Source organism: Cervus canadensis, chromosome 21, assembly GCF_019320065.1.
Source record: "Cervus canadensis isolate Bull #8, Minnesota chromosome 21, ASM1932006v1, whole genome shotgun sequence".
NCBI classification, from domain to species: domain Eukaryota; kingdom Metazoa; phylum Chordata; class Mammalia; order Artiodactyla; family Cervidae; genus Cervus; species Cervus canadensis.
In genome coordinates, this window is record NC_057406.1 from 42,991,386 (window position 1) to 43,006,555 (window position 15,170).

At 34.3% G+C, this 15,170-nt stretch overlaps 2 pseudogenes; both read right to left on the reverse strand.

Moving 5' to 3' along the window:
- Positions 1–104: 104 nt before the first annotated feature.
- Positions 105–1,048, reverse strand: LOC122423513 (annotated as a pseudogene).
- Positions 1,049–12,852: 11,804 nt separating this feature from the next.
- On the reverse strand, positions 12,853–13,771 carry LOC122423514 (annotated as a pseudogene).
- Positions 13,772–15,170: the final 1,399 nt, after the last annotated feature.

Here is a 15,170-nt window from a genome sequence, read left to right on the forward strand (position 1 = left end):
GAATCCTCCCGTTAAACATTCCCTGACATTGATCAGCTCTCACCCTACACTAAACATGACACCAAACTGTCCTGATAACCTGAATCTGCAATTTCAATATTTTCCTATTTCTTTGAGAAAAATGCAACTATTTTGATTGAGTTATTGCCTGCTTGCTTCACTTGGTTATTCTTCAGGGTGTATATAAAGGGGTTTAGCATTGCAGCAATGGAAGCGGTGAGCACTGACACACCTTTATTAACGTGCACTTCTTCTTTTGCTGAAGGTTTAATGTAAATGGAAATGCAACTGCCATAGGTGATGGATACAACAATCATGTGGGAAGAATAAGTGAAAAAAGCCTTTTTCCTTTGCTGGGCAGAGGGAAATTTTAGGATTGTGTTTATGATGTACATGTAGGAAAGAACTACACACACAAGGGTCATGATGAAGGTCATCACAGCACAGGCTATAACCATCTGCTCTATGAATCATGTGTCTGAACAAGAGATCTTGAAGATAGGAGACACATCACAGAGAAAATGATCAATGATGTTAGAATCACAGAACTCCAGATTTAAGCCTAGACTAAGTTGGGGGGGGCAGTTATGATAAGCAGCCCTCCAGCCCAGCAGCTGAGGACAAACCTTCTGCAGACTCTGCTGCTCATGATGGTGACATAATGCAGTGGTTTGCAGACAACCACATAGCTGTCATAGGACATGACGACCAGGAGAAAAAATTCAGTTGCTCCAAAAAGGATGACAAAAAATAGTTGACTAGCACAAGCATTGTAAGTAATGGTCTTGTCTCCAGTAGACATGCTATAAAGGAATCTGGGAATACAGAGTATAGTGAATGAGATCTCTAAGAAGGAGAAATTTTGGAGGAAAAAGTACATGGCAGATTTAAGCTGTGAATTCACTAAGGTGAGGAAGATGATTGTAAGATTGCCAGTTACACTCAACATATAGGTGACAAGCAGAAAGATAAATACTAGAACTTGGAGTTGTGGGTCATCTATCAATCCCATCAGGATGAATATCGTTAGTCTTGTATGGTTTCTCATCACAGGCTCTGACTTCAGCTCTAGTCTGTTCATAAAATTGAGATTAATATTGAAAAAATGGTACCAAATTCATGATATCAATGATACTAGCAAAACAACTTCTCATAATGCTGCTCTCAGAGGTTTTCATCTTGAACCTAACAATTAATTGTGAACAGATATCTATCCTCACCTCTAACTGATGTGTATTCCATGGTTGGTTAAGGGAATGTTTTCTCAAAATTGCTTTTGCTATATGAGAGAGCTTATTTTTATAGCTCTTTCCACCTTCTCAAATTCTTTATTTTTTTCAATTTATTTTACATTGTGAATATACTTGTATAATTCTGTCTCAGCCATAGAAGCAGAAGAGACTGTTGATGTAGGTGATTTCACTGGTAGTCTGATAGCCCTTTTCTTCCAATAATTCTTCAATTCACTTTTAACTCACTGTTTTTCTTCTTCTCACTCACCAAGATTTTGTTCTAAAATATAAAAGCTCAAGACACATCTACAACGTATGTTTGTCTCTCTGTATTTTTTTCAGATGTCCATGGGATAACAAGAAGGTTTGCTTTGGGTGCTCAAAAAATCATGTTACATTGAGATAGCTTAGTTTTACCAATGCATAAGCAGGCCAACATGATTTCATATATTTATTTCATCACTTGTCTTAACTTCTTTAAAAGATCTTGTCAGAAATATGAAATCATTTTAGCTTTCAGAGGCAAGCATCAGTCTATCATTCTGATAGGTTGAGGATAAGTGACTAAGATGAACATACTTACTCTTCTGGTAATCATAGCTTCAGATAGTCATTTCACTCCCAAATTCCTCAAGGTGACAATAGCTGAGCAGAAATGTATCAGTGGAAATAGGTAGGTACACTGCCAATCACTCTTTATTAGGAAAAGACACTCACATTCACAGGCAAAGATTCCCAAGTTTTCTGTCTCTAAAACAGTTAGAGATTTCCTCAAGATTTTGGTCCCACTGAAATCTAACAATGTTTTCTTACACTCTAAGTAAAAAGGCTGGCATGTACAAGATCTCACTCTGGTTTTTAGAGAGCTTGATGATATGATTCCTTTGAAATATTATCATTTTTTTTAATGTACTGTAACTAAGTGAATAAACACTTAGGTCCTTGGTGACTGGTTCAAAAGTCATTAAGGAATCTAGTGGGTAATTGACTTTGGGGGAAAGAAATACTCCTGAAGGAACAGTGGGGACAGCATTCTTAGAAATAGAAATAAACTTGAACTTCATCATAGACCCTTTTAATTACAGGGAACAATTTTCCTTATTTATTAATTTTGATGACTTTAATTTTAACTGTAAAAATAAATCAAATATTCACAAAGAAAATACATGTATGATCATACATGGCAAAGAGTTAGCTACTGTTGACATCTGTATGCATATGTCTAGATATATTATTTTTATACATTACTAGGCACATTTGGCAAGGACATTTAAAGTAGGAAAACATCTGTAAAAGTGAATCATAAACTGTAATTTTTCAGATTTATAAGCACCAGGAAATAAGTATCACTTCAATAGTTTATGTTTCAGCATAAAAATTCCTGTCTATAGTGTTCCTTTTCTGAATACTTCATTAGTTTTTAAAACCATCTTTGGCTTGGAATACTTATTTACTCTTCATTAAAATTACTGCAAGTTATTCATTGTATGGACTTATTCTCTACTTCATTAATTGCTATAAATTTATTCATTTTTAACAATTATCTAATTTCCACAAAAATAATCCTTTAGAAAATTATGTAAATGTATTATAAATTATTCCAGATGGCATTCACTATGCATGCATCATTATTAGGATTTTGTTTCATATTGCAAAATGCTATCCCAAAAGGGAACACCAAAACTTGTGCCAGTTTCAAGCCCACTCACAGGGAATTTCCCTGCTCAAGGCCCAAAAAGGCCCTGGGAAAGCCTTGAAAGAGGCCATTCCCTGTTCCGGCACCCCATGATAAAGTAGGAAAACATTTGCTGGGTCTCCTTTGTTCTTCCTTGAGAAAAACATAGTAGTGACCTTTCACTTAGTTCCCATGCCTAGTTTATCTTGGAATGTTAAAAACAGAATGTAAGCTTCTGCAATCACTTATGATAAAGAATTGTATTGATGTGGCAAGAACCAGATGGCATTTTTTATGCTTGTACTAGTGTAAAGGTAGCTGTTTTACTCAATAAAATCACTGACTTGCCTCAGGAGCATTCAGTCCTCTCGACCCCATCCTTTACTATCGGTTCTTTTCTCAGGCTTCCGTGCTGTTGCGATCGGGACTTGTTCTCTTTGCCGGCTGGTCCCAGCACCCAGGCCCAACCCTAGACACTGTCTGGGCCCAGCCCCCTTCTGCCTCATTCAATTCAATCTGTACCTGTTTGAACTCATCCTGCCCTCCCCAGAAGTCCCTTGTGTGAGTAAAGCTTTCAAATTATCTTTATGTGTGGAGCATTAACTGTTGACATATGTGGAGTATTAATTGTTGACATGTGACCCAAAATTAGGAGGGAATTCATTTTATAAATAAATATCAGACACCAGGAGGACAATTCTGGTAGACTATAATATTCATAGTCCACAATGTTAAGTATTGATGGAAATTTAAATACTTATTATTTCTTTTTTAAAATATATACATTTAAAACTTGAATTTTCTTATAAATATAGAATTTTCATGTAGTGCAATACATTTTCTATCTCCCCATCTGGTTTTCTCATACTAATCCACAAGCTATGTGTAAGTGGTTACATAATTTCAAACATTTCATGGCTTTCTAGTGATCTTTTATTGAAATGTTAATTTTTAGTTCAATTCCATTTCGGTTATGTAATGTAATCTAAGTTACTTTAATACTTGGGCATTTGTTAAGACAAAGGTCCAACATATATTCTACTTTATGAATGTTCCTTGGGCAACTTGAAAAGAATATATATTATACACTTGCTAGTAGGGAGTTCTCTAAATGTCAATCATAATAGTAGGTTTTAGTGTAGTTCAAATTTCCTATGTCTGTAGTTTGTACTGAATTCAAAACAGATATATGTTTCATCAGCTATAAATCTTGTTCAAACAGTATAATTCTGAATCTTTCTATTTTTCTTTTTTATTCTGTCAATTTTTATTTCATGTATTTCAGTATTGTAAACTGCAAAAAGATAATTTATGCAATCTTTTTGAGTTGAACATTGTATATTATGAAAAGTATCTCTTTATTGATTATAATATGTCTTTGAAGTCTACCTTATTCATATTTATAAACCTCAAGCTTTCATTTGTTGGCATTTGCATGGGTGCATCTCTTTATCCATATTTTTCTTTCTATCTCTACCTACAGATTGTCTCCTGTAAGCAGTCTATGACTGAGTCTTTCAACCCAGTCTCAGAATCTTTGCATTTAATTGGCATATATTTCTTTATTATTTTGAAAACCTTAAATTTTTGAAATCATTTTAGATTTACAAGAAAAGTTACAAGAATATGTAACCTTCACTCAGATTTCTTGATTTTTTAAACATGTTGAGTTCTCTCACTCTCTTTCTCCTCCTTTTTCAGAGCCCTTACTTTGTGACTGCAAATTTTCATGATGTAATGAATCCTGCAGACAGAGTTCATTAACCATGTGTCTAGGAAATGAATATTTTAAAAAGAGTCAGTAGGACAAAAATCTGCCAATTTTGGTCCATATTTATTCTTGCTTTTTCAGGGAGAATTTTTGCTGATCTTCTCACACAGCCATTCTGGAAGTCTCACCTTCTATGAAATTGGTGTTTAGTGAAAGAAAGCTGAGCACAGAAGAACTGATGTTTTTGAACTGTGGTGTTGGAGAAGACTCTTGAGAGTCCCTTGGACTGCAAGGAGATCCAACCAGTCCATCCTAAAGGAGATCAGGCCTGAATGTTCATTGGAAGGACTGATGTTGAAGTTGAAACTCCAATACTTTGGTCACTTGATGCGAAGAGCTGACTCATTGGAAAAGACTCTGATGCTGGGAAAGATTGAGGGCAGGAGGAGAAGTGGACAGCAGATGATGAGATGGTTGGATGGCATCACCGACTCAATGGACATGGGTTTGGATGGACTCCAGGAGTTGGTGTTGGACAGGGAGGCCTGGTGTGCTGTGGTTCATGGGGTCATAAAGAGTTGGACACGACTGAGCAACTGAACTGAACTGAGTGACTAAGTCGTGTCCAACTCTTTGAGACCCAATGGGCTGTAGTCTGCCAGCTTCCTCTGTCCAAGGGATTTGCCAGGCAAGAATACTGGAGTGGGTTGTCATTCCCTTCTCCAGGGGATCTTCCTGACCCGGAGATTGAACCCATGTCTCCTGCATTGGCAGGCAGATTCTTTACCACTGAGCCACCTGGAAAAACCTGATGAAATTACTGTAGCTCATATTAGTCAGATAGTGTGAATCATTCAAATATATTAATCATGTTTAAAATTATTTTAATTCTACTAGGTCCTTGGAGTTTCTGTATGAATTTTAATATCAATTCATCAATTTCAACAAAAATCCTGCTTGGAATTTGAATGAGGATGCTTTGAATCTATGGGTTAAAAAAAATAGTCTTTCAATCCAAGGAAGTGGTCTGTATCTCTATTTCTTAGGTTTGAGTTATCTCAGTGATGTTTTGTATTTTTAGTGTAGATTTTGTTGCTGTTCAGTCACTAAGTTGTGTTGACTCTCTGTGACCCCATGAACTGCAGCACACCAGGGTTCCCTGTCCTTCACTATCTCCTAGAGTTTGCTCAAATTCATGTCCACTGACTTGGTGATGTTATCTAACCATCTCATTCTCTGGCACCCTCTTCTCCTTTTGCCTTCACTATTTCCCAGAGTCAGGATTTTTTCCAGTGAATTGGCACTTTGCCTCAGGTGGTTAAAGTATTGGAGCTTCAGCTCGAGCATCAGTCCCTCCAATGAATATTCAGAGTTGATTCCTTTAGGATTGACTGGTTTGATCTCCCTGCTGTCCAAGGGACTCTTCTCCAGCACCACAATTTGAAAGCATCAATTCTTTGTCACTCAGGCTTCTTTATGATCCAACTCTCACATCTGTACATGACTACTGGAAAAACTATAGCTTTGACTATATGGACCTTTGTCAGCAAAGTGATGTCTTTGCTTAGATGCCTTTTGTTAAATTCACTCCAAAGGCATCTTAGGTTATTTTGAATTTTCAGAATTTTGTTTTCAGATTGTTTGTTGCTAGTATACAGAAATACAGTTAATTTTTGTTCACTGACTTCTTATTCTGTGCTCTTGGTATGTTCTCTTAGTTCTAGTAACTTTTTTTGTATTCTTGTCTACATAAACAAGAATGTTATTTAACCCTACATGCAAAACAGAAAAAGAGGCACAGATGTACAGAACAGACTTTTGGACTCTGGGAGAAGGCGAGGGTGGGATGTTTTGAGAGAACAGCATCAAAACATGTATATTATTTAGGGTGAAACAGATCACCAGCCCAGGTTGGATGCATGAGACAAGTGCTCTGGCCTGGTGCACAGGGAAGACCCAGAGGGATCGGGTAGAGAGGGAGGTGGGAGGGGGGATCAGGATGGGGAATACGTGTAAATCCATGGCTGATTCATGTCAATGTATGACAAAAACCACTACAATATTGTAAAGTAATTAGCCTCCAACTAATAAAAATAAATGAAAAAAATTAAAAATTAATTAAAAAGAATGTTATTTGTCAATAAAATAGTTCATCTTAAAAAAAAATCTCCATGTGTTTAATTTTTATTTTTATGAGATTTTGCTATGGCTCTCTTTTTCTTATTCCAGGTCTTAGGTAGAAAGCATTGCATTTTTTTATTTTTATTTCTTATTATTTTTGCTATTAAGTGAGATATTAGTTGTGTATGCTTTTCATTCTATGCTATTTTTATTTCAATATTTGTACTGAAATATGATATGCATATTAAAAGTTTGCATACCATACCTGAATAATCGATGGATTTTCACAAGTTTATCTGGAATAAACAACCAAAATAATTAAGATAAAAATCTAATATATTTCTGACAGTCCAGAATTTTTGAAAATGTTACTCTATCTGTACTGCTTTGTCATACCTCATTTTACCATACTTGTATAGATTATTTCTTCACTCTTTTTTCTTTCTGCTGATCTATTCGTTTATTCTTACATCATTGCCACATTATTGGCATGCCTTTATTAATCTCAATGATTTCTCATATATTCTTCTATTTCCTATTTTATTTAATTCCACCTTAGTCTCAACTACCCTCCACTAGTTTGAGTTTACAGTGCTCTTCTTTTTATAGTTTCTTCTTTTTTATGGGATTTTTATATTTATTTTTTTCCAGTTTTATTGAGATGTAGTTGACAGGTAGATGGCAAGTTTATGACATTCAGCATAATGACTTACATATATTGTGAAATGATTACTGCAATAAATTTAGTGAACATCCATCTCATATTGATACAAAATACTGTTTTTTCCCTTATGATGAAAACTCTTAGGATTACTCTCTTAACAACTTTCAAATATATACCTTACAGTGGTGTTAACATCATGTTCTTCATTCCCCACTGCCCTCCTTCTTCTGGTAACCACAAATATGATCTTTCTCTATGAGGTTGATTTCTTTGTTTTGTTTTTGTTTCTTAATTCCATATATAAATGAGATTATATAGTATTTGTCTTTGTCTTTCTGACTTATTTCACTTGACATAATACCCTCAAGGTCCAGTCATGCTGTTCCAAGTGATATGATTTCCCAATTTTAATGGCTGAATAACATTCCATTGCATAATGTAAGATAGTTACACATGCAAAGAATTTACCTTTTTGCATTCTTATTTTTACTGAACTAATATTAACAAAATAAACTGCAGCTTCATTTCTTTTACTTGGCAACAGGTATTTAATAATCTGTCATTCTATGGCAGAATTAAATGTATTTGAAAAAATGTTTCCTTATACTCATGTATATGTGTATATATATTTACCCAAACTCTCATATTCCATGGGATTTTAAGATCGATGTTTCATTTTGATTATTTTGTCTTGTTCTACCCATTCTTCTTTCTGATTGTATTATTTAGTTTCTGCTTCAGATATCCTGTATTAAAATTCATTTTGTTTCAATGTTCTACTTGCTTAATGATTGTACACAAATAAAGTAATATGTGATTCTACAATACACAATCTATAACTACTTATAGATTATTTATTCAAAAATACATAAATACACATGTACCTGCTCATATTAACGTTTTCCCATTGCTTATTGCTATGATTGTCTACTGATTTTTAAATAATATCCAGTTTTCATCTAGAAACCAAATTCCCTTATTAATTACACTGCTTCCCTATTAGTGTTTCTTGAGTTTTCTGAATATGTAAAAATTTCCTCAAGATTTAAAAAACTATCAAATTTTATCAATTTTAAGACATCAATTTAAGACATACAATTTTACTGCATATTACTATTGGAAACAAAATGTTGCTGATTAAACTGAACCATGATTGATATAATTCATTGCATGACATGTAAGACCTCCATTTAAGAAAAGCAAAATTTTAATAAGACTTTGAAATCAATCAAATGAAATCATTTATTTATTCTCCCTCATATTTCTCTTGATTTTTTTTCTTATGTTATTGCATGTCCCAGATCTTCCAATAAAATATTGAGCATTTGTCTTTTACTCATTACATTCATTTGGGTGGGATTTAGCTATGCTGTTGGACTTTTTATTTATTCAATTTTTTTTTATTTTAATTGGAGTCTGATTACTTTACAGTATTGTGGTGGTTTTTGCCATAAATTCACATGAATCAGCCATGGGTGTACATGTGTTCCCCATCCTGACGCCCCCCCCCACCTCCCTCTCCATCCCATCACTCAGGGTCATCCCAGTATACCAGCCCTGAGCACCCTCTCATGCATCAAACCTGGACCGGTGATCTATTTCATATATGATAATATACATATTTAAATGCTATTCTCCCAAATCTTCCCATCATCGGCTTCTCCCACAGAGTCCAAAAGTCTGTTTTTTATATCTGTGTCTCTTTTGCTGTCTCACATATAGGGTCATCGTTACCATATTTATAAATTCCATATATATGCATTAATATATTGTATTGCTGTTTTTCTTTCTAACTTACTTTGCTCTGTATAATAGGCTCCAGTTTCATCCACCTCCTTAGAACTGAATTCAAATGCATTCTTTTTAATAGCTGAGTAGTATTTCCATTGTGTATATGTACAAGAGCTTTCTTATCCATTCGTCTGCTGATGGGCATCTAGGTTGCTTCCATGTCCTGGCTGTGGTAGACAGTGCTGTGATGAACATTTCGGCACACGTGTCTCTTTCAGTTCTGGTTTCCTCAGTGTGTATGCCCAGCAATGGGATTCGTGGGTCATATGGCAGTTCTATTTCCAATTGTTAAGGAATCTCCACACTGTTCTCCATAGTGGCTGTACTAGTTTGTATTCCCACCAACAGTGTAAGAGGGTTCCTTTTCCTCCGCACCCTCTCCAGCATTTATTGTTTGTAGACTTTTGGATAGCAGTCATTCTGACCAGTGTGAGATGGTACCTCATTGTGGTTTTGATTTACATTCCTCTGACAATGAGTGATGTTGAGCATCTTTTCATGTGTTCGTTAGCCATCTGTATGTCTTCTCTGGAGAAATATCTGTTTAGTTCTTTGGCCCATTTTTTGATTGGGTCTCTTATTTTTCTGGATTTGAGCTGCAGGAGTTGCTTGTATATTTTTTGAGATTAAACCTTTGTCTGTTTCTTCATTTGCTATAATTTTCTCCAATTCTGAAGGTTATCTTTTATCCTTGCTTATAATTTCCTTCATTGTGCAAAAGCTTTTAAGCTTAATTAGGTTCCATTTTTTAATTTTTGCTTTTATTTCCATTACTCTGGGAGGTGGGTCATAGAGGATCCTGCTGTGATTTATGTCAGAGACTGTTTTGCTTATGTTTTCCTCTAGGAGTTTTATAGTTTCTGGTCTTACATTTAGATCTTTAATCCATTTTGACTTTATTTTTGTGTATGGTGTTAGAAAGTGTTCTAGTTTCATTCTTTTACAAGTGGTTGACCAGCACCAGCACCAGTGGTTTTCCCAGCACCACTTGTTAAACAGATTGTCTTTTCTCCATTGCATATTCTTGCCTCCTTTGTCAATGATAAAGTGTCCATAGGTGCGTGGATTTATCTCTGGGCTTTCTATTTTGTTCCATTGATCTATGTTTCTGTCTTTTGTGCCAGTACCATACTGTCTTGATGACTGTAGCTTTGTAGTATAGCCTGAAGTCAGGCAGGTTGATCCCTCCAGTTCCATTCTTCTGTCTCAAGATTGCTTTGACTATTTGAGGTTTTTTGTATTTTCATACAAATTGTGAAATTATTTGTTTTAGTTCTCTGAAAAATACCGTGGGTAGCTTGATAGGAATTGCATTGAATCTATAGATTGCTTTGGGAATTATACTCATTTTCATTATTCTGATCCATGAACTTGGTATATTTCTCCATCTATTTGTGTCATCTTTGATTTCCTTATCAGTGTTTTATTGTTTTCTATATATAGGTCTTTCGTTTCTTTAGGTATTTTTATTCCTAAGTATTTTATTCTTTTTGTTGCAATGATGAATGGAATTGTTTCCTTAATTTCTCTTTCTGTTTTCTCATTGTTAGTGTATAGGAATGCAAGGGATTTCTGTGTGTTAATTTTATATCCTGCAACTTTACTATATTCATTGATTAGCTCTAGTAATTTTCTGGTAGAGTCTTTAGGGTTTTCTATGTAAAGGATCATGTCATCTGCAAACAGTGAGAGTTTTACTTCTTTTCCAATCTGGATTCCATATTATTTATTTCTGTTTTTTTTTTTTTTTTTTTTTTCCTTCTGATTGCTATGGCTAAAACTTCCAAAACTATGTTGGATAGAAGTGATGAGAGTGGGCATCCTTGTCTTGTTCCTGACTTTAGGGGAAATGCTTTCACATTTTCGCCATTGAGGATAAGTTTGCTGTGGGTTTATCATATATGGTTTTTATTATGTTGAGGTATGTTCCTTCTATGCCTGATTTCTGGAGAGTTTTTATCATTAATGGATGATGGATTTTGTCAAAGGCTTTCTCTGAATCTATTGAGATAGCCATATGGTTTTTATCTTTCAATTTGTTAATGTGGTTATTGCATTGATTGATTTGCAGATATTAAAGAATCCTTGCATCCCTGGGATAAAGCCCACTTGGTCACAATGCATGATTTTTTTAAATATATTGTTGGATTCTGCTTGCCAGAATTTAGTTAAGGATTTTTGCATCTATATTCATCAGTGGTATTGGCCTGCAGTTTTCTTTTTTTGTGGCATCTTTGTCTGGTTTTGGAAATAAGGGGATGGTGGCATCATAGAATGAGTTTGAAAGTTTACCTTCTTCTGCAATTACCTGAAAGAGTTTGAATAGGATAGGTGTTAGCTCTTCTCTAAATTTTTGGTAGAATTCAGCTGTGAAGCCATCTGGTCCTGGGCTTTGTTTGTTGGAAGATTTCTGATTACAGTTTTGATTTCCGTGCTTGTGATGAGTCTGATAAGATTTTCTATTGCTTCCTCATTCAGATTTAGAAAGTTATACTTTTCTAGAATTCGTCCATTTCTTCCAAGTTCCATTTTATTGGCATATAGTTACTGATAGTAGTCTTTTATGATCCTTTGTATTTATGTGTTGTTTGTTGTGATTTTTCCATTTTCATTTCTAATTTTGTTGATTTGGTTCTTCTCCCTTTTTTCCTTGATGAGTCTGACTAATGGTTTCTCTGTTTGATTTGGTATCCATTAGCGTGAAATATCTTTTTCCATCCCTTCATTTTTAGTCTGTATGTGTCCCTTGTTTTGAGGTGGGTCTCTTGTACTGCTGTTGGACATCTTAAAGAATTAGCTTTTAATCTCTTTAGCTTACTTAACTAACTTCATTTTATACCCATAGTAAGTTACATTTTCCATTTACTTTTGTTAATTCTTAGTTTTTTTCAATTTATTCAGATGAGTACAAATTCCCCTCTTTGGGACTAGTTTACATTTTTGTAAATAATGAATAATTTAAGATAACAGAATTCCTATTGACTGTAGCTTTTTCAGTGTTCTAAATAATTTGTGATATTATGTCTGCATTTCATTGTTTTCCTGATAGTAAATAGTTGATTTGGTGTAAAAACTATAATTTCCAAGGAATTACATTTGTGTGGATTTTTCAAGTTGTTATATCTAATAATTTAGATAATTATGATAGAATTTGGAATATAAAAGCTCAGTTGGTGTTAGATGTTGGCATAGGTATCAAATATACTGGGGATGTTTTCCCCTTGATTCACAGCTGTGGAAGCTACAAATAATACTTCTCAGGAAACAAGGTAATCTTTCCATGAAAATAAGTACGGTTTTCTAATTCAAACTTTCATTAAATGTGCATCTATTGTGTCCCAAGTGTTCTTACTACAGTAATCCTGAGACTTCAACCATAAGTCTCTGTGATCTACAGTGCAACCTCTGTTCCCATATACCTGCCTATACTCTCCTGATTATCCATATGCTTTTAAAGATGATTGTTCTACTTAGTTAAATCATTATTTCTAATACATTCTATTGACAACTTTTAAGATAGATTAAAAAGAATTTTTATTAAATTTTATCTGCTATATATGTGTGTTCATTGTAATAATATGTATTTCACTATTAATGAATTATGTTTCAAAAATGCCTCCTTCCTATCCTTTTGAGATATTTTAAAAATATTTTTTTCTTACTTAGATGAGAACAAGGCAATTCTTTTGATTGAGTCCTTAAAGGCTTTCTGAACTTGCTTGTTTCTCAAGGTATAAATAAATGGGTTCAACGTAGGTGAAACAGAAAAAAATGAGGCGTGAAGCCACTTTATTAATGGTCACTTCTTCCTTTACTGTAGGATTCATGTAGATGAAAATGCATGTGCCATAAGTGATAGAAACCACAATCATGTGAGAAGAACAGGTTGAAAAGGACTTTTTCCTTTGCTGAGCAGAAGAGAGCCTTAAAACTGTCTTCATGATGCAAGCATATGACAGAACTACACAAGTAAGAGTCATATTTAGGGTCAGCACAGCACAGATTATAACAGTCTGTTCCATCAGCCATGTTTCTGAGCACGAGATTTTCACTAAAGGAAACGTATCACAACCAAAATGATCAATCTTGTTAGGGTCACAAAATTTTAGATTTGAACCTAGGCTAAATGGTGGGATTAATACACACAAACCAGCCATCCAGCAAGAGATGATGAGAATTCTGCAGACTCTGTTGCTCATGATGGTCATGTAGTGCAAGGGCTTGCAGATCATAGGACATGGTGGCCAGAATAAAAAATTCTGTTATTCCACACAGATCGGTAAAAACTACTTGAAGGGCACAAGAATTATAGGTAATGACCCTGTCACCTGTAGCTATGCTCTACAGGTATCTGGGGATACAAGATGTGAAGGAGATCTCCAAGAAGGAGAAATTTTTTAAGAAAAAGTACATTGGCATTTTCAGGTGGGAATCCACAATTGTGAGGGTGATGATGGTCAGGTTTCCAGTAAACTCAGTGTGTAGGTAAGGAATAGAAAGATAAAAATTAAACCCTGCAGCTCAGGGTCGTCTGTCAGTCCCAGCAGAATGAATGTTGTTACTGTACCGTTTCTCATCACTGACTTCTGGCTTCTCTCCAGTCTGTGTGTGACATTCAGAGATATTTGCTGATAAGATTATAGACTACTTTAACTGATTTAAAATTCAATGCATTTAATATTTTCATTTTTATATATAATGTGATATATATATACATATATATATATATACACACACACACACACATATATTTTGTCCGTCTATCATGTGTTTAAAATTTTCCATTGTGACTAACTAGATGCTGAGGAGTTATACTTTTATAGGTTGCAATAATATCTTTTGACTTTGAATATTTTTCCTTATTCAGAAATGAAATCAGAAAATTGCATCCTTGATTTCATATCTTTTCTTGACACTCTGAATCTTTTTAAAACAGTGCTAGGATAAGTGGGGTTTACTTTATAGACTCTAGATAAAAAATTGAGGTCTTTGTTCCAAAAGAAAATTTTTTGTGCTAGTTTCTTTTTAGGTTAAGTGCACTTAATTCTAACAAACAAGACCCTGCTGCTTGCCCATCACCCACTGCTACATAGTCCACATGTTCTCTTTTTTTTTTTTTTTCCATCATTGCCTTTACTGAATATGTGTGTTACCCTGCTGCTGATATATATGATAATCGCCTTCTCTTCCTTTCTACATCTTCCAACCAAGGCATTAATCTTCATTGATACTACACCAGTAGAGACTCAAATATTTCTAATATACAACTAGTGTTTCTTATCTTGAGATTTTCTAACATCAATGAATAGAAAAATTTTCACCCTTTTGTGCCTGGTTCATTTGTTTTACAAGTGTATTTACTTTATTGTTTAACTTATTGTATTCTTTTCTTACTGAGGTTGGTCAGGATTAATTGTAACTACTTACTCAGGTCCAATTTTTCTGATGTAGAGTAAAATCACTAACTGAGGATTACAGCTTACTTGAAAAATCTTCTTAAGGAATTTAGTCTCCCATTCAACTGCTGTAAGTATTTACATCAAATTGAGATGTAGAAGAAATAGACATACATATGTATTTGCAGCCCATCTACCTTCCTTTCATCTTTCATAATAATCTCACAGGTGATATGTGCATCATTGTGAAATTTTACTGTGCTCTTCAAACTTTGACCATCACACAATTCTTGAAATACATCTATTTTTTTTACAAGACTATATTATAATAGAAGTTAGTAAGCATATTGACAATAAAATGTTAGTATCTGATTTCTGATTATTCTTTCAAACGAATGTTCAATATGAACACATGGCTATGTAATGAGATATATCATTTCAGTCATTATGTTATTTTGGGGGTATGTAAAGAGGGATGAAAGGACATGCTTACATATTTCTATATACAGGAAATGACTTTTTTTTTTGAGATTGTATATCTATCCAAAGTTGTGAATATTTCTTACATTAACTTTGATAC